At 33.4% G+C, this 18,872-nt stretch overlaps 1 long non-coding RNA gene across 1 annotated transcript in view; it reads right to left on the minus strand.

Moving 5' to 3' along the window:
* Positions 1-210: 210 nt before the first annotated feature.
* The window catches only part of LOC135276939 (uncharacterized), a 199,539-nt gene continuing 180,877 nt past the window's right edge, over positions 211-18,872 (minus strand). The window contains exons 2-3 of the long non-coding RNA XR_010344488.1: positions 5,534-5,652; positions 211-327 (exon numbers count right to left, since the gene is read on the minus strand). This is a non-coding gene — a long non-coding RNA (uncharacterized LOC135276939). The remainder of the gene's footprint in view (positions 328-5,533; positions 5,653-18,872) is intronic.

Genomic DNA, 18,872 nt, shown 5'->3' on the forward strand with positions numbered 1-18,872 from the left:
GTTGCTCTGAACTTCCTGGGTTGCATGAAATGTGAACAATGTCTCTTCTTGCCTGTTTAGTTCATAGTCTGCTGAAGTCCTTCCTGTCTTCTTTGCCTTTTAGAAAATAACTCAGTGCGCAATAAAATGAGTTGCTATAAACTATCATGTTTAAGGTTTTTCATGGGTTAAATTTATTAAATACTAAGCCACTAAAGCTTACCGTTTGCCACACCAGAAAAGGGCTTGAGCTCTCCAAATGTTTCCTCGATCCTCGGGAGCCTTCTCAAAGTTTTCCAAATTAAGTGATAGTGTTTGAGGATAATAATTTCTTCTTGTATTTTCTCTCTGAAACCACCAAAAATAGGTACAGTAGTCAGACAGATGGTGATCACATATCAGCCCTATTTCTGATATGCCAGAGTGGTTTCCTACTGATTCACACTCTTAATTAAAATCACCTACCCAAAACATCAGGTCTTTTCTAATGAGAAATGGAGTTTGCTCGCTAGTTTACTGCAGCGTGAAGAGACACACTTGTGCCTGATAAAGGGAGACAAGCCTTAGAAAAGATAAGAAGACTTCAAGTCACACATATTTAGGTCATTTTGCTCAAATCTCCACTCAAATAAGTAGGTCCCCCACCTGGTGGGAGAACAAATGAAGGACAACAGGGAAAGAGCTGGAATTACCTTCCTCCAGTGTTTCTTCCTGTGAATGGAGCAGAATTTTGCTCAAGCGAACAAGAGGAAAGAGGTATTGTGAATTTTTATCTTAGTTGTTTCTGACACCTGTAGAGTGTTATAAACAAACTTTAATGTCTGAAGAATAAAGAATAGATCAGCGAGGCATGTGCATTGGATAGAGAATGGGGAGTTGTACAGATGACATTGAAAAGTAGATAGGATTTTATTTGGAAACTAAGAAATTTGAAATCGGCAGGCAACAAAGGCTGAAATTTTGGTAAAAAATTTTAATTAATTTGTATATTGTAATAAATGTGTACAAACTTATTGGAATACATTGGTAATATACCTATACTTTAAAAATTCAAAACTAAAAAGAACCTTGTGATTTACAGAAGTTTGAAACAAAACAAGAAAAAAATATGGGTATGTAGAACAGTTTAAAAAACTGTAATAAAAAGTAGAATTTAGATCTCCACAAGCTAAAGACAAGTTCCATCCTGTCCTCTTGGAGGAGAAAATTCACCCAAATATGGGTGCTGGGAATTAGAGTGATTTTCTTTCCAAACTTTGATGCTAACCTTCCTGGTGATCTAGACCATACCCTCTATTTCAGGGCTACAGCTAATGAGGAGGGCTTCCATTAATGAGGAAATTGTGTACACAGAGTATATTAGGTGGGAAAGCAAAGCCCTGAAGCCATGTAGGTTTCACTCTTCCTAGAGAACCAATGGGAAACTTTCAGGCAATTGTAAAGGGAAAGCCCACAAAGATAGTCATGAGAAAGACTGTAACCTCAGCTCCTCAACTCTTTCCACATGCTGGCCTCCCTCAGACACCTGTACACAAGCGTTACTTTTCATGGAGCCTCCTGGGTGCTCACTGACCAGAAATTGGGCAGGCTTTTGATGTTGACTCTATCGTCTCTGTGGCCTTGAACAAGACCATCAAAACCCTGCCAGTCTCCTCCCTCCTGCCCTCTGGAACTTACTCCTAGCCAGTGAAACCTCAATTTTTTCCTCAAGGAAATATCACCAAGAACTTTGTCTATCCCTTTTTAATAAAACTAACTCAATTCAGTTTATTGAATAATCTTTTAACTGGTTTTTCAAGGTATTGTTTTTGGGTATATTAAAGCCTTTTAAAAATTTCTTCCCCAATATTTGAATTCATAACTATGGTTTCACGAGCCTAATTTGGAATTCAAATGCTGAAGTTTTATTATCTTTGCATCTCTGTTATAAAATCCTAATTCTTCCAAAGTTAATGGATGTTTTCAGCTGAATAGGTGAAAGAATGGAAAAAGGAAGTGTCAAAAAGCAAGTATGTGAATATGTTTTAAGATGTTATCTCGCTATACATTGCACTAATTAAAGCAAAGAATGGTGTAGGCAGTAAAAGCATGACAAATCACTAAGTATTGGACATGGGAATTCTTCAGAGAAGAGTTGGCAGGAATTGGTAACTTAGAAAGTGAGGGAAGAAACTACAATATAATTGTTGGTGGTGTGTGTGGATTAAAAAAGCGAAAGGATAAAGAGGATTTTGTTTGCTGGTCTTTGTTTCTGGATTTTTGCTGTTTTTCCTAGGGGAGGCTTGAGTATGGTGTCCTTAGGGAAAAAGAAGTCAGCACAGTGATGGGGTAACTGAGGTAGCAATGTGAGGGCAGGTAAATTGCTTTGCTTTCATAGGGGGTTGGTTAGGCCTAGACAAAATGGGAAATGTGTAATATTGTACACAGGAAGTAGCATGCAAATGTTAAATACTGTGCTAGGCCACTGAATACATAGAAATATTTTCCTGAGACATGAGAGGGGCACAATGCTGCAACACCCTGATTCGAGAACCCAACTGTCTGATTTCAAATCCTGCCACCTCCAGTTACCAGCTTTGTGGTCTTGGAAATTCATTTCAACATTCCTGTGCTTTGGGTGACACATATTTCCTTTTTCAATTCGGTCTTCTGTTCAGCTTTATGAAACTTGGGGCTTTGGAGATGTTCTCCTCGTCCCATGGTTTTACCCTATGTCGCGAAATTGCATTATTTTAAGGATGGTATCAGAAAAGTGACTGAATTCTGAGCCACATTCAGAGTTTAGGGAACCATGATTGCCTCTACTTTTTATTCCTTGTGTGTGTAGATTTTACAGTGTGTTGCAGATACTCTTCATTACTTGTGGTTTGAAGTTATGGTTTATTTTCTTATTTCTTTGGACATGGACTTTGTGTTACTCTTTTTTTGGCAGTGTTTAAAAAGAGAAATTAGTGTAACAATACATTTTATTGTTATAGACTTCATTCTTATTTCAATTCATTTCAGTGTGTCACTATATATAAACATTTATGTAAATTCTCCTTGTGAAGTAGAAAGAAATTTTGATTTAACACCTAGGTCATATTCATAGCCCCTGTACTTACTAGCCTTGTGATCTTTGATAAGTAACTTATAATCATTGATTTGTCACCTCTGTAGCAGTAAAATTTAGAATTTTTTTTAAAAAAGAAAAATACTTTTTTCTTACTCCCAATATGAATTATGTTTAAAAACTAAAAGTGCTACGCATATAACATTTCGGTTGCTGACATATGTCATATATGTTGGAATTTTCATGCATTAAATTTCTTTAAATTAGGACACAGAGATCTGATTTAATCTTATTTAAATTTCAGGAATATTTTGCTATAGCACACAGACATTGACAAAGAAGTATCCCATATGTATCTTAGATAAACTTTGCAATAATTCTGGGAGGTAGTTATTACTAGCTCTGACAAAGAAGTATCCTGTATGTATCTTTAAGCTTTGCAATAATTCTGGAAGGTAGGTATTACTAGCTCTCACATCATTTTAAAGATGTAAATCACTGGCCTGTGGTTCATCTCTCCAAACATAAGGACCAGTCTTGTCCTAAGATTGATCTACATGTACTTTAAGTATATATGACGTAAAATGTGATTTTTGTTTTTCCTACGAACAAATTAGTAACTATAGGTTTCCAATAATTGATTTTTTTTTCCTCCTAGATACAGCGTCACTCTATCCCCCAAGCTCAAGGACAGGGGCACCATTCTAGCTCACTGCAGCCTCTGTCATTTGAGCTCAAACGATTCTCCCACCTCAAACTCCCAGTAGCTGGAACTACAGGCACACATCACCACACTTGGCTAATTTTTTTGTTTAATTTTTTGGAGAGACAGGGGACTTGCTATTTTACCCAGGCTGGTCTTGAAGTTCTGGCCTCAAACAAATCCTCACACCTTGGTCTTCCGAATTGCTGGGATAACAGGTGTGAGCCACACCTGGTTGTGCTTAGTTCTTAATTTGATAATATATTGGCCAGATAATCACCTAGCAGCAATTAGTAATCACTGAAAACCATCTCAGAATGTAAAAAACACACTAAAAAAAAGTGAATTCTAAAGTCTTTTAAATACAAGGAATCAAGGAAAAGGAGAAAGACTGTCTGAGGCACTGTTTTTAAAGATACAAAAAGCATGTGGTCTGCAAAATAGAGGACTTAGAGGGATGGATCTTAGAGAATCTGGAGTAGCACAGGACAATCTAGATGCTGATTCTAGAAACTCTGAAGATCTCATCAGATTTTCTTTAAAATAATTAATGCATATGTTTAGCTGACATTAATTTTCATGAATCTCTTCATGTCTAAGCTTTTAAACAAAATGGTAGCTATTTATACCACTGAAAAATACTGCTTTAGAAGCAAAATAAGAGTGCTTTCTCATTTCAGATAAGACTTGCAGATATTAGAGTAGGGTTCAAATTAAAGTAATTATTATTATTGAAGAGTAGCAAAGCAAATTTGTGTTACTTGCAGAGCTCCTTTTATCAGATTATCAGATTATTATTTGAATGTTTCTATTGTAAAATTTAGAATAACAAGTATAAATATATTTGTAGGTAAATATAGGTATATATTTACATATACATATAAACATATATTTTAATATGTAAATATATAAATACATATATATATATAAAGCTTTTAGTGACTACCTTGCAACTATCTTAGGCTATCTTAAAATAGTGAGATTGAATGTGCAAGGAACAAATTTCTTTCTTTACATACTCAAGTTTCTCTACCAACTTTCTATTCTGTTTTTTTTTTTCCAACTTTCAATTAGTCAGAAAAACTAAGAGAAAAAATGTAGTCAATTTGGATATCAAGACTATGTCAGCTGTTGCTATATAGTTTCACCTTGGGTTTATGAAGAAATCTTATAAACAATCTTTTAGAATGTAATCCTTTCCTAATTAGAGGGATTCTCTATATAAAATAGATTGAATTATGGTTGATTTCTGCTCTATTTTTGGCTTTTACAATATTTTCTTTACAAATCACTACTTATATAATTAAAATTCAGGTAGGATATTTACATGTCATTCAGATTAAGGGTTGAAATAAATTTCTAAATTCACTTATGTCCATATGATCTAATAAATATCAATTTAATTGTCTATTAGTTTTTGCCAGCAAGTATTTTCATTTTTAATTTATATTTTTAATTATTTTAGTGCACTGATTTGAACACTGTCACAAAATAGTTTATTTGAAGATTAGCCTTAAGAATTAAACAGTACACATAGTTATAATTTTTCAGTTTGCTAATTTCCTTAATATTTTCTATTTGTCCTCAATATGAGTGATAAGCATTTATTAAATTACTCATTAAACTTAAGATGTTAGCAAAGGAAAATCTATTCAATTACTGAAAAATAAAACTAAATGTTATTGTGGTATTACTGCTCCTCCTTATACTTTTCTCATGTATTAGTCTGTTCTTAGGCTGCTATGAAGAGCTGCCTGAGACTGGGTAACTTCAAAAGGAAAGGGGTTTAATTTACTCACAATTCTGCAGGGCTGGAGAAGTCTCAGGAAACATACAACCATGGCAGAAGGGGAAGCAAACGTGTCCTTCCTCACATGGTGGCAGAAAGGAGAAGTGCTGAGCAAAAGGGGAAAAGTCCCTTAAAAAAACCATAAAATCTCATAAGAACTCAGTATCATGAGAACAGCATGAAAGTAACTGTCCCCAGGATTCAATTACAATGCACCGGGTCCCTCCCATGACACACAGGTATTATGGAAACTACAGTTCAAGATGAGATTTCGGTGGGCACACAGCCAAACAGTATCACCTTCTAATAGAAAAAGTCCCTCCTTATATATGTTGAAATTGTGACTCTTTCTGCCTTGTTTCTCTAATTGGGGTCCATAACCCCTATGTAATTCAAATTAATGAAAAATAGGAAAATTGAATTTTTCAAACACATAGTGATGTGAGGGTAGATTCCAAAGCACTTCTGTCAGAGGAGTCAGTATCATAGTTGTCACACATAGCAATTTCATTTTATCAAAATGACACTTGCCATATGCCTTAATGTGTAAATTTGAATTTTACTCTTAATTGCTTGCTTTTATATAAAATGTGATACACTTTTGTAATTTCATGAAAACTATTTGCAGGAAGAGTTTATACTTGGTTGTGTTTATAGATACTCAGTAGGAGTATTAATTTGATTCACAGAGCTCAAATAATTTATGTAGCAATCCAATAACATCTTTCTTCTATGTAAGAACATATGACTGTATTTCATTCTCTAATACTACTTAATTACATTAGGAGACACTGTTTTTTGCTCTTTAATAAGTGTTTAGTTCTATATAATTTGTAAATAAACATTATCATTACTCAGGCAGCAATGCATTAAAGAATTTCTATTGAGGCGATAGAGGTATTTCTATTATAAAAATTTGAAAATAGTATTTAAAAATAAAATAAAGTACTTGATCTTAATGATTCACAAAGTAATAAAAATTATAATCATTTTTGAAACACCATGTGAATATATTATATTTGGAAAATTTTCTTAGGACATTTACAAATTATGTAAGGCTAGTTCTAAAAAACTGCAGCCATAGTAGATCATAGATTATTCCCTACTTAACAGAGTCCTGGTTACATATCTGTCAAATTTCTAGCAACCAATTTATTAATATAGTGGAAGATGTCACTGATCAAACTGCCTGATTACTAACAAGCAATATAATAGAATAAGCCTCTTCTATAGTTTTACTAAAAGCATCAGTGTCATCATATGATAGATAGACTATATGGAAAGAAAATCACCATACAATCTCTCAGACATTCATTTCATATCCATGGCAGATTTAAGCCACTAGCCAGAAACTGTTTAAACTTTGACCACAGTAGCAAAGAGGATGGTGAGTTTCTACTCTCAGTCCTAACAAAAGGAGAGTCATTTTAAAAGTAGAAAATAAAATTAATAAAATAAAAACAAGTTGCTGTTATTACTGCATAGTCTAAACTTATGATTCAGAGACCAGTTTACACTATTATATTTAAATTTAAATTGTTCCAGTGGATATTAGGTGATAGGATGTTACAAGTTCTATAAGGTATTACAGTGATTTTTTAAAATCTGAAGGTAATATATTTAAAAATAGTGAAAGCAACATTTTATTTTATGCCTTTTATTTTACTTTTATTTGTTTTAAAAACAGGATCTTGCTTTGACACCAGGCTGGAATGCAGTGTCATGATCATAGCTCACTGCAGCCTTGAACTTCTGGGCCTAAGTAATCCTCTTGCCTCAGCCTCCCCTAGTAGCTGGGACCACAGGCAAACTTCACCATGCCTTATTAAGCAATGTTTTAGATGCTTAGCCAAATGTGGATATTTTAAGTGTCCTAAGAACAAAAGAGGGAGCTGGTTATTAATAGTTTCCCTCAGTTATTACACTACAATTTGAACAGATGTTGAAGTTATCTGAGTCTCAGTATATTCATCTACAAAGTTGTAATGCTAATCTTCATGACTTCTAAGCTTCTATAGTCTATTTTTAATATTAATGAATGAATTCATTCAAATTATTTACATCAATAAAACAGAAAATAGAAAAATTAAAGAATTTTAAAACTGAAAGAATAATTATATTTAAATCTTATTTTAACAAAAATATAAAATATTAAGAAGTAAGTGGAAAAATCAGCAATCTAAAAAATTAGGATAAAAAGGGGAAGTGACAATTTAAAAGTTAATCTTTAAAATTTATTAAGTATATCTCTATGTGAAAAATGTTTAGTTCTGCTAGAAATAACAATTTAAAGAAAGAAAGGAACTTTTATCATTGCCTCATGATGCAGGAGAAAAACTGAATATATAGAAAAAAATTATTTGTCAATAATGTCTTAGATGTGATATAGGTTAATATTTAAACAAATCTGAAATATTTGACATCCTCAAGGAACAGATAATTATCATACTTAAACTCTTCCACTATAAGTAATTTCCTAACTCAATATATTAAACAAGTAAATAAAAAATCTCAAAGTTAGTTAAATGCTTTCTTATTCAGAGAAAACTGGTATTCTACCACTCCTGCAAAGTTACACTGGGGTCATGTTCCTGATTTGGTCAGGGATATTTGAACAGAATTGCTGTCCATTTTTTCATGTTTGCTGAAACTCTCTTGCACAATTACCTATGCTGTGCTATTTTTTCATGGGTCAAATTTTGAAGAGAAAAACACTGCAAAGTAGAAGGAGCTTGATCTCATGTGTTTGGAAGGAGCTGCTCAGTAGAGTCTTTGAAAGAGGACCACCTGCATATTGACTTTGTTTAGGCAAGAGTAAGTCCTTGAGATTCTTGAACTTTTTTTTTTTAAGCATCTAATATGATTTAATCTGATAATCCAAACATAACCCAAAATTGTGGTCAAGAAACATATCAACTTACCAAACCTATAGATTAATCTTAAGATGATGATAGATAAACATTTTTCTAAATAAACTAACAGCAAATAAAATGCAGGCTTTATGAAAATAATGTACAGTAAAAAGTAAGATGTATTTCTGGAATACTAGATAATTCTGTTATAAAACCAATTAATATAAGGAAAAGTGGTTGATTAAAAAAATAAAGAATATAAATATCAATAAATATATTTAAAAAATTTCAGTGATTTCTTACATATTAAGAAAAAAACCAAGTAGGTCAGCAAATGTCATTTAAAAATTGGACCACAATAGTTTTGGGGATATGAGTGTTGGTATATTGTTGTCCATGATTCACGGCTATGAAAAAATTCACAAGATTTCAACAGGGAAGAATGCACCAAAAGTTGTAAAATATGCGTTCTCTTCAATTCTGAAGTGCCATATGCAGAGCATTATCCTCAGAAAATAACTAAGAAATTCTGCACAGTACCGGTAAAGATGTTAATTGTAGCATTATGTACCAGAAAAACATATGTTCAATAAGGGTTGGTGAGCTAAATATTGCACCTATACTCTAAAATATTTTGACATTAAAAATAATATTGTAGAAAAAACTTGATGGTATAGAAAATAATTGATTTAAAAAACTAGTGGAAAAAGCAAGCTATAACACAATTCTTGAGAATGTAATATTTCTTTGTGAGACTAAGAAATTAACTTATGCCAATTCAGAAAAAACTCTAGAAAAATATAAACAAACCACAGGGTTTGTTAGGTTATGCCATTTGTCATTTTTATTATGATTGATATTTGCAATGTACTTATAATTAATAATTTTTCATTATGTCACTTAAAATTTCTTACATTGCTGATGAAGATGAGCATAACAACTTAGATATCATTATAAATCTGAAATAGAAATATCTTGCAAGTGTTTTATTTTGGAATACGTCTCATAAGGGTCTTGAAACAATGGGAATGTTGAGAATACCCATCTCCAACAAGCTAATATTTAACACTCTTGAGATCTGTGAATAAATTTCAGCCATAAAACTCAGTCATAAAAAGAAATGAGTTAATGGCATTTACAGCAACTTGGATGGGACTGGATACTATTATTCTAAGTGAAGTAACTCAGGAATAGAAAAGCCAACGTTGTATGTCCTCACTCATAATTGGGAGCTAAGCTATGAGAATGCAGAGGCACGTGAATGAGACAATGGACTTTGAGGACTTGGTGGGAAAGTATGGGAAAGGGGCAAGGGATAACATACTACAAATAATGTTCACTGTATACTGCTCGGGTGATAGGTGCACCAAAATCTCACAGTAATTACCACTAGAGAACTAACTCATGTAACCAAATACCAGGTGTTCCCCAAAAACCTATGAGGAAATTAAAAGTCTAACAACATTCTAAAAAAAAGATTCTCTTTTACTTCTGCGTGTCCAGCTTCACCTAATTTTCTCTGATATTGGGGACTTATTTTTATATTGCAATTCTGAATGAAGAGTACATTCAGAGGAAGACAATTTCAAGGCAAAGTATATGGTGAGACAAAAAAGGCATACAGAATTTAGATAGAAAGATAATGACATTTGTTTATTAAAAATCTTGATGCCGGCAGCATAAAAAGCTGTGAAAAGATGATTTGGTTTTGCTTGGGCACCAAGAATGGTCATTTGGCTTCATTCACGATAATATATATATAAATTGAATATTTGCACTTGAAGAATGCTACTTAGTTATCCTAATAATACCATTAAAATATGTCCTCATGGTATATTTTGAATATTTTATTCCTGGATACAATTTTATACCATAAAATATTACAGAATATTAAAGTAATAAGTGTTCACTTACTTAAAACGCTATGTTCTATTCAGTGAAAAGTAAAAGCTAATTAATGTTTATGAATAAAAATGTAAATACAGAGAAGAGATTTGGACTTAAAGCTATTAATGGAATGTGTAAAAATAACTAATGGTCTGTTAAAATAATGTTGGAAATTATTATATTAAATGATCATCTGCAAAGCAGAACTGCATTCCACAGAGCCTGGATGTTCTTTAGACATGCTTTGCGTATCCTTTGTGTTTAGAGATCTCTAAACCTTCAACCAACTTTAACCAAAGAAATCCTACAACTGCAAATTATAGAGCAAATCTGTTCTCTTTATTCAACCTCTAGTTTAAGATTTTCTTGGTAGGAAGAATTTCAAAGTCAAAAATGTATTAAACAATTTACTGATACATAATATTAAATATCTACTGCTATGTAATATACACATTATCTTTCAACTAATGTGTTTAATAGGAAGATATGCATTGAACCTAATTTTAATTAATCCTGACTATATATTACATAATCTCATTTATAGGAGATCTATATCTCAAAAAGTTTTTATTATGGTTGATATGTCACATTAAAGCATTTATTATATGTATTTCCTATAAGTGTTGTGATCTCATATTTCTTCAAACTCAAAGTAACACAATTAGCCATTCAAGCCTGTTTTGTCAAAATTAAACATATTTATGATTCTGCTAAACAGTGTTAAACAAATCTTGTTAGTATTTTCAAAATTATAAATATATTTCACTAGCATGAAGAATGCTTTTATATTTGCGTCAGAGCTTTAAAATTACTACATTAAGCCAATTAATCTAAAATAGTGTTGTTAAAACTAAATTTCCTTTGTTATTATTCATAAAAGAAACCTGACCTTATCTTTTTCTTTTTGATATGACTCATTCACAACTTAAAATATTTTAAATATTTAATCCATATGGAACTTATTTTCATGCATGACCTGATATAGAAATCTATATTTATTGTTTTTAATGGATTGCTAATTGTCTTATATATTGAAAATCCATTATTTACACATTTAAATTACCATTTTATCATATATTGACTCTAATGATTTAAAAATGCAACAAAAGTATTGAAAAGAATGCATTTCAGAAGCTTAGATATTGATATTGATTGCCAATTTCCATTCTGCATTAAATGCCAGATGGAGTCATAAGCACTTAGCAAATCAGAAAATCTGGTCCAGATGAAGCCAATCGGGGGAATACATAGAGATAAGTGCAGTCATGGAATACCAATGAATGAGGGTATTTAAGAGATTCGAGAGCAGGTGAAAGAAGAAAATGTATAGTAGCAACTCCCCGTAGGCCAATAATCATGTGCATTCTGAACAGTAAATAGACACAAAGCAATATACTTTAAAAAGTCCAAATTTGGGAAAACTTGTGTCCTTTTCTTTAGTGACAAAGATGTTGTGAGTAACTTTGGCTAGAGTAGTTTCAGAAGAGTTATGAACTGAAAGCCCGAGACTCAAAATGCTGCTTTTGTAACACCGCGTTAACACTGGCATTTAGAAACTGGGAATCTGATATTTTGTATGAACAAAATTTATATTAATTTATATATAAATTTTGTTCATACAAAATATATAAACAAAATAAGGACTGGACTGGCACTGAAGTTAATTGTCCGCAAATAAACAAAAAAGAGAGATGTAAAGCCACAAAAATCAAGGAAACAACTGTTTGTTTCTATTATACTGTAGAGGGGTTTTAGTGGTGGACGAGGGAACGTTCTGTATATTTCAGGTTAGACACAATTCCTAGTACTGTAGCTATTCATGTGAAAAATATTTATAGTGTACTTATTTCAAATGCTAACACTTTGTTTCTCCATGGGTCAAGTGATTTTATTCTTGATTGAGGGGGATATTTCTGTCTTTAAAGTTTGTTTGAATAGTAGAATCTACTTAGTTCCCAATTTCCAGAAAAGAGTGTGTGTGAGAGTGAGTGTGTGTGTGTGTGTGTGTGAGAGAGAGAGAGATTGATTTATCCCTATCATGTATATATACACATATATATGTTTTTCATGCCTTCTTGCCACAGTAACACCTGAGGAAAAGTCCAAACTTTTTCAGCATTCTTAGTCTCTCTGCAGAGTCACAGACAAGATTTCTTCTTCTGTTGTGTGCAGAGTTGAAAAGGGAAGTCCCAGTGGGATGTAACTTTTCCAGTCACCAGGACTCCTGTAACTACTTTTATCTCCTCTCCTTCATGTCTCAGGGCTTAGTCATGACACAGTCAGATGCCTATTTTGGTAATGCTCATTTCCCTTGTGCTTTGCATTTTAGAAAATATTTCATCTTTGATCTCAGGTCTACAATTTTCCCTATAATATATCATGCCTATATTCTGAATGCTTTTTTGCTACTGTTGGGATTTCTCTTTATCTCAGATTTCATATTGAACATAACTCAGGCAAAACAGAGTGCTCTGTATCATCTAATTCATTTGGCTTTTCTAAGTTTGGCAAAAAGCCATTCCTTTATTATCATTGTCTCCTTCATTTTTAAGGCAGCTCATCCTTCTATTTGAGAGGGGATAATAATCTTGAGTTAATTTCGTTTAGTTATTCAGTGATTGGTTTTAATTAATTATATATAAGAATTACAAGTGTTTCTCCAAGTTTTTCAACAACAAAACATTGGTTTAATTAAATACCTTATTTATTCTAATTTTTCTATCACTATATACTATCACTACACTATCACTATTTTCTTTATATATATGTATATATTATACTTTAAGTTCTTGGGTACATGCACAGAACATAAAGGCTTGTTACATAGGTATCCATGTTTCATGGTGGTTTGCTGCACTCCATCAGTCTGTCATCTACATTAGGTATTTCTCCTAATGCTGTCCCTCCCCTAGCCCCCCACCCCCCAACAGGCCCCAGTGTATGCTGTTCCCCTCTCTGTGTCCATGTGTTCTCGTTGTTTAACTCCCACTATGAGTGGGAACATGTGGTGTTTGGTTTTCTGTTCTTCTGTTACTTTGCTGAGAATGACAGTTTCCAGCTTCATCCATGTCCTTGCAAAGAACATGAACTCATCCTTTTTTATGGCTTCATAGTATTCCATGGTCTATATGTGACACATTTTCTTTATCCAGTCTATCTTTGATGGTCATTTGGGTTTGTTCCAAGTCTTTGCTATCGTGATCAGTGCCACAATAAACATACATGTGCATGTGTCTTTATAGTAGAATGATTTATAATCCTTTGGGTATATACTCAGTAGTGGGATTGCTGGGTCAAATGATATTTCTGGTTCTAGATCCTTGAGGAATCTCCACACTATCTTCCACAATGGTTGAACTAATTTATACTCTCACCAACAGTGTAAAAGCATTCCCATTTCCCCATATCCTCCTTGCATCTGTGTTTTTCTGACTTCTTAATGATCACTGTTCTAACTGAAGTGAGATGGTATCTTAATGTGGTTTTGATTTGCATTTCTCTGACTGGTGATGATGAACTTTTTTTCATATGTCTGTTGGCTGCATATCACTATTTTCTATCATTACATACACACATATATATTTTTTCCTCCAAGTCTATTAATTTTTGAGTTAAAAAAAAAAAAAAAAGAAAAACACAACCAAAAGAACTGACCAGAGGAAGACAAAACCTGGAGATTGCCATAGACTGAGTGTCAGGAGATGAGGCACAGGTCGGGTATAGTTGGATCTGTGGAGCAAAGTTGTGGGAAGTCCCAACAGCTTTGGGCATGTGGGGTCTGCAGAAGGAGAGAGAGTCACTGTATAAAATACATGTACTGTACATGTCTGTATGAATTGTCCTGTGTCGGGGGAGTGGGGTGAGGTCATGAGATCTGGCCCATTTCCTGCATGGCCAGCATGGGGACCCCTGAAGCTGTCTCTCTCCATCTGTAGAGCAAGGAGAGAATAACAATTTAGTTCCAAAACATGGTGGGCAGAGGTCAGAGGCATGGGGATGGCCACCACTTGGCTAAGAAATCCCTGTGCCTTGTGCCAGTGCCCCTCATACAAGCAAAGGAAATTTGAACTTATTGAAAAGCAAATGTACATCCATGGATTTTGAAGAAAATTGAAGAATTTTCCAATTTTCTATTGAAACTTCCTTTTATAGATCTTTGTTTTAAATATATAGAGGAAGATTTATTTATTTTCAAACACTTCAAATACTTTATATTATCCTTAATAATATCTTTGGTTTATATTTTCCCATCTATATTCTGACCTGAGTATTAATTTCTCAGCCACACTTAAAGGTATATCTTTATTTATCTGTAAATATTTTATGAATGAATAAAACATCACAAGAATGTTCTCACACTTACTCTTGAAAATCATGCTTTTTTGTTTCATAACAGTTAATCAAATTGTATTAAAATACTTTCAAATGAAATCTTAGCATATATAAAGGTCTACTGCTTTCTGGGAAAAAGTAAGTTTAAAGATGTTGCTTTCATTTGATATTATTTCTTCTTAGTACTTGTAAAATATTCTAGTCTTATTTTAAAACTTATATGTGGAATTCATTGCCTTATAATGCAAATTGTCAGATATTATGATTCACATTTGAAGGTCCATTAAAATAAGTTAAAATCGGAGAATTTCATTTGGTCTCTAAAGAAACAAATATCATCAAAGTATTACTAAGCTCCTCTTGTGTGTTATCAGGAAAAGGAAAAGAATCAAGTGAGACAAATTCTGTGATATGTGGATTTGAGATAGTGTAATGCCATTGTAAAGTGTATAATCTCTTCATTTCTCTTTCCTTCACAATATTGGTAAGCAACATTTCGTATTCACAGATCAAATCATATCACTCCCTTCATGTGATATGATTTCATGTCTAGTATTAAATTAATAATGCATAGCTTAGTAACATTTTGAATCACACACCAGAGAGTTCTTTAGATTGATCCAATGTTGATATAATAGCATAAATTTGAACTGCTATGCCTGAAGACAGTCTCAGTTTTTGAAAATGTTTTTCTATGTCTATATCCACAGCATATGCAGCTTTGGTGGTATAATTCCCATTTATTCAGTAGGTGCTTACTGATTATCTACTAGGTGTCAGGAATGTGAGATGTATTGCAGATTCATATCCAAATCAGATTCACTTTTGCATCGAAGTTTCTTTCAGCTTGCTATGAGGGACAGCCCAGTGAATAGTCACCATACAAGGTGAGAAATGCTATGGTAAATCTTTACCTAGTTATAAAGGGGTTGTGGGGGAAGAAGAAAACCGGAGGGAAGGAGCACACTTACTCTGTGTAAAGGGAGCTTCAGAGAAGCCATGATATGTGAGAAGGACGGAGCTAGAAAGAACCTTCCAGGGCAATGTAACTGCATTTATGAATCTGTGGAGGCATGAGAGGGACAGGGCCGTGGGCTGTGATGACAAAAGAGCTCATTTCAAAAACGCTGGAGATGAAGGGGAAGAGTTCAATTGGGTTAGAGCAATAATGAGTTATGAACATCACCTTCAGGTTAACAAGGCTTTTTGTTTTCCTCAAGTTTTCAAAAGTACATTAGAGTTCATAACAATTTTATTTCTGATGTAAAATAATTTATTGTAAGTAAGATGCCTGGCCTTATTAATTCTTATCAAGATGATCATAATACTGATGGGAAATCTGAAGTGGTTTCTGTCTTCTGTTTAATTTTCTTTATTTTGGAAAGAAAGATATACAAAAATCATAGCTACTCTCTATGGGAAAATCATGGGAGTGTCATAAGGCCTCATGTTCTCTTCTTCTCCAAGGAACTGACCATGCCTCTGACATCAATACCGAGTGTTGTTCTCAGTTTCCGTATACCCTGGAAACATTGCACATGATCCATGTGTGACATCTGGAACTCTGAGAATCCTTTTCCTTCAACTTCAACATATTATAAAATTTAAATTTCCTCATAAAACTGAAATTAGGATAGAAGAACAAATATTATCTAAGAAATATTATTATGAATCAGATTTATATGTTTGACATGGATCTACTTTCAATAGAACAGGGATATAAAACCAAGCTTTTCTTACTTAGAATGCCAGTAATTAATAATTTCTGCAAAATAATGATTTTATGATACCTAGTAAGGAGTTAAAGAAGATCATAGCATAAAAACTGTTTGTCTTATTATTGTGTGATAATAAGAAAACATATCGGTACTTGACTGATATTCATGGACTTCAGATAGCATGAGTGGAAGAGGAAATTTTAAGCTTATTTCAGATGTAGCACAGAGGTGGACCTTGATGACAGCTGCCGGCAATTGCACCTGGCAAACAGAAATTAGAAAGAAGATATTTTCCTTTGAGTAGAGATTTCTGGTCAGTTCTCAAACCTCAGCATGAAACCTGTGTGTATATGTCATTACAGCAGCCATATATTAGAGGACCATTTTTAGCTACTCATGGCACAATGTCAAGAGTGGGAGGTAAGCCTGCATGGCCAGTAATATAACCTATACTCTACAGTGGCATTTAGAGAGATGCTCTTTGTTATAGTTTTGTGATTTCAAATGTACTAGTTATAATTACAGGGAAGACACTACCATTCTAAAGCATGGTGATCTGTATATGACAGAGGAAAAGCCAAAATTAAAATTAAATTATACCTGCTTAAAGAAAAAAGCACTGAACGATGTTCTTTTTACATTCTACAACTGTAATTTAGCATGCCAGTTCCGATACGCCCAGGAATGGATTTCTTATCCTCAGTTACCTTGTGGGTGTAATAGCATAGTTAAGACCTACTCAAAATTTATAAATGTAATGCCTGTCTTACAATGCTTTGACTTCAATTCTACTAAAATAATAAGTACTCATTATAATTGGAATTCTGAACTGAGAAATGCTGAAAAATGCCTTAGGACCCAGAAAAACAAGAGAAAAATTGTGGACCGTTTCAGAGAAAACATTAGTTTACTCCCAGAAACTAGGGGGCAAACTCAACATTTTTATTAGCATAATAGAGTACATAGAAAAAAGAAAATAATCTTTGAAACCAGTGGGCGCAGCCTCATATAACTATACAAGCCTGCATTGTGGAAATATTTCAACAGACTTTTACCACTAATTTCTGAGAGTTTCCAAAACTTAATGAACCTTGTAGAATTATTCAGTAAGAATATATCCTGAGCTGCTATGTTTTAGGCTGTTTGTAAGGCCCTGTATTATAAATCCTAAACATATGAATTACTTGAATCAACAAAAATGAATCCCATTTCCACTGTCATCTTCCATCAATGACAACAAATGAAAACAGATGTAGTTTTTATATCCACATAATTAGATTATAGCCTCCAAGGCCTACTCGCCAGATATTAATTCCCTACACAAAGAGTCATTTCTCCAGTTATTTCTGGGCTTTCTTGAGATAGAGAGATCTGAAAAGATTCCTTTATGCCAGCATTATTTGCTGTTTGCCACCCCCTTGAGGCATGACTACTGCCTGGGCAGCTCTGTCCTCTGCTCATCAACACTGTGCTGCCACTTGTACCTTAGGAGTCAAAGTTGATAACTGAGCTGCCGCTGCCACTGCTGCTGCCACTCTAGGAAAAGTAGAGACTGATCTCGTGGCTGACTCTACCTAGTCCACCTCCACATCAATACAATCACATCAATGCATCATTTCCTCTTCTACCTCCAGTCTAGACACACTCCAGCTTTTCCTCAGAGCCTTGACAACCCCAGACACCAATATGTATCCTCCTCTCTGTCATACCAGTCTCATTACTCTCTCCAGGACTAGCTAGTTTACAGGATGTTTGACTATGGAATTGTTGATTCCCTAACAAGTAAAGAGAATACTTGCCCCATCCATTCATATTCAATCCCATCCTCTGGTTCAAAGTACACTATTTAAAAATAAAATGAAATGAAATAAATAATGTAGCTGCTCTGAACATTAGCATGGAAATGCTTTTTGTGGACATATGTTTTCATTTCTCATGAGTAAATACCAGGTAGGTGACATAGTAATTTTATTCCTAGGTATTTACCCAAGAGAAATGAAAACATATGTCTACAGACAGATTTCTATATGAATGTTTGTGGAAGTTTTATTTATAGTAATCAAAAAACCTAGAAACAACACAAATATCCTTCAACAAGGAAATGAATTTAAAAAATGGATACATTCATACACTGGAAATCAACTTGGAGATAAAAACAAATTTCTAATAGTGCAACAACATGGATGAATCTCATCATCATTATGTTGAGTGAAATAAACTAGCTATAAATGAATTTGCACGGTATGGTTTCTTTTATATAAAGTTTTTGAGCAGGCAAAACAAACTTAGGGTGATATAATTGGATCACTGATAGCCTTGGGTGAAGGTTAGGGTGAGGATGACAAGTATAAAGATAGAAATCTTCTATATTTTAATTTGAGTAGTGTCACTTAAATTTTTGAGGTTTATTGAAGAAAAATTATTCTTGAATAAAGTTGATTTTTTAAAGACCTAGGATAATATACATTTTCAAGGCCTGAGTCATTCAGTTCTTATCCTATGACTCCTATCTTTTATAGCACATTATTGCAAGCACTTTCATATGCAGATTCCCATTTGA

The sequence above is a fragment of the Aotus nancymaae genome, unplaced genomic scaffold (genome assembly GCF_030222135.1).
Source record: "Aotus nancymaae isolate 86718 unplaced genomic scaffold, 86718_ANA_hifiasm-v0.15.2.pri h1tg000029l, whole genome shotgun sequence".
Taxonomy (NCBI): Eukaryota; Metazoa; Chordata; class Mammalia; order Primates; family Aotidae; genus Aotus; species Aotus nancymaae.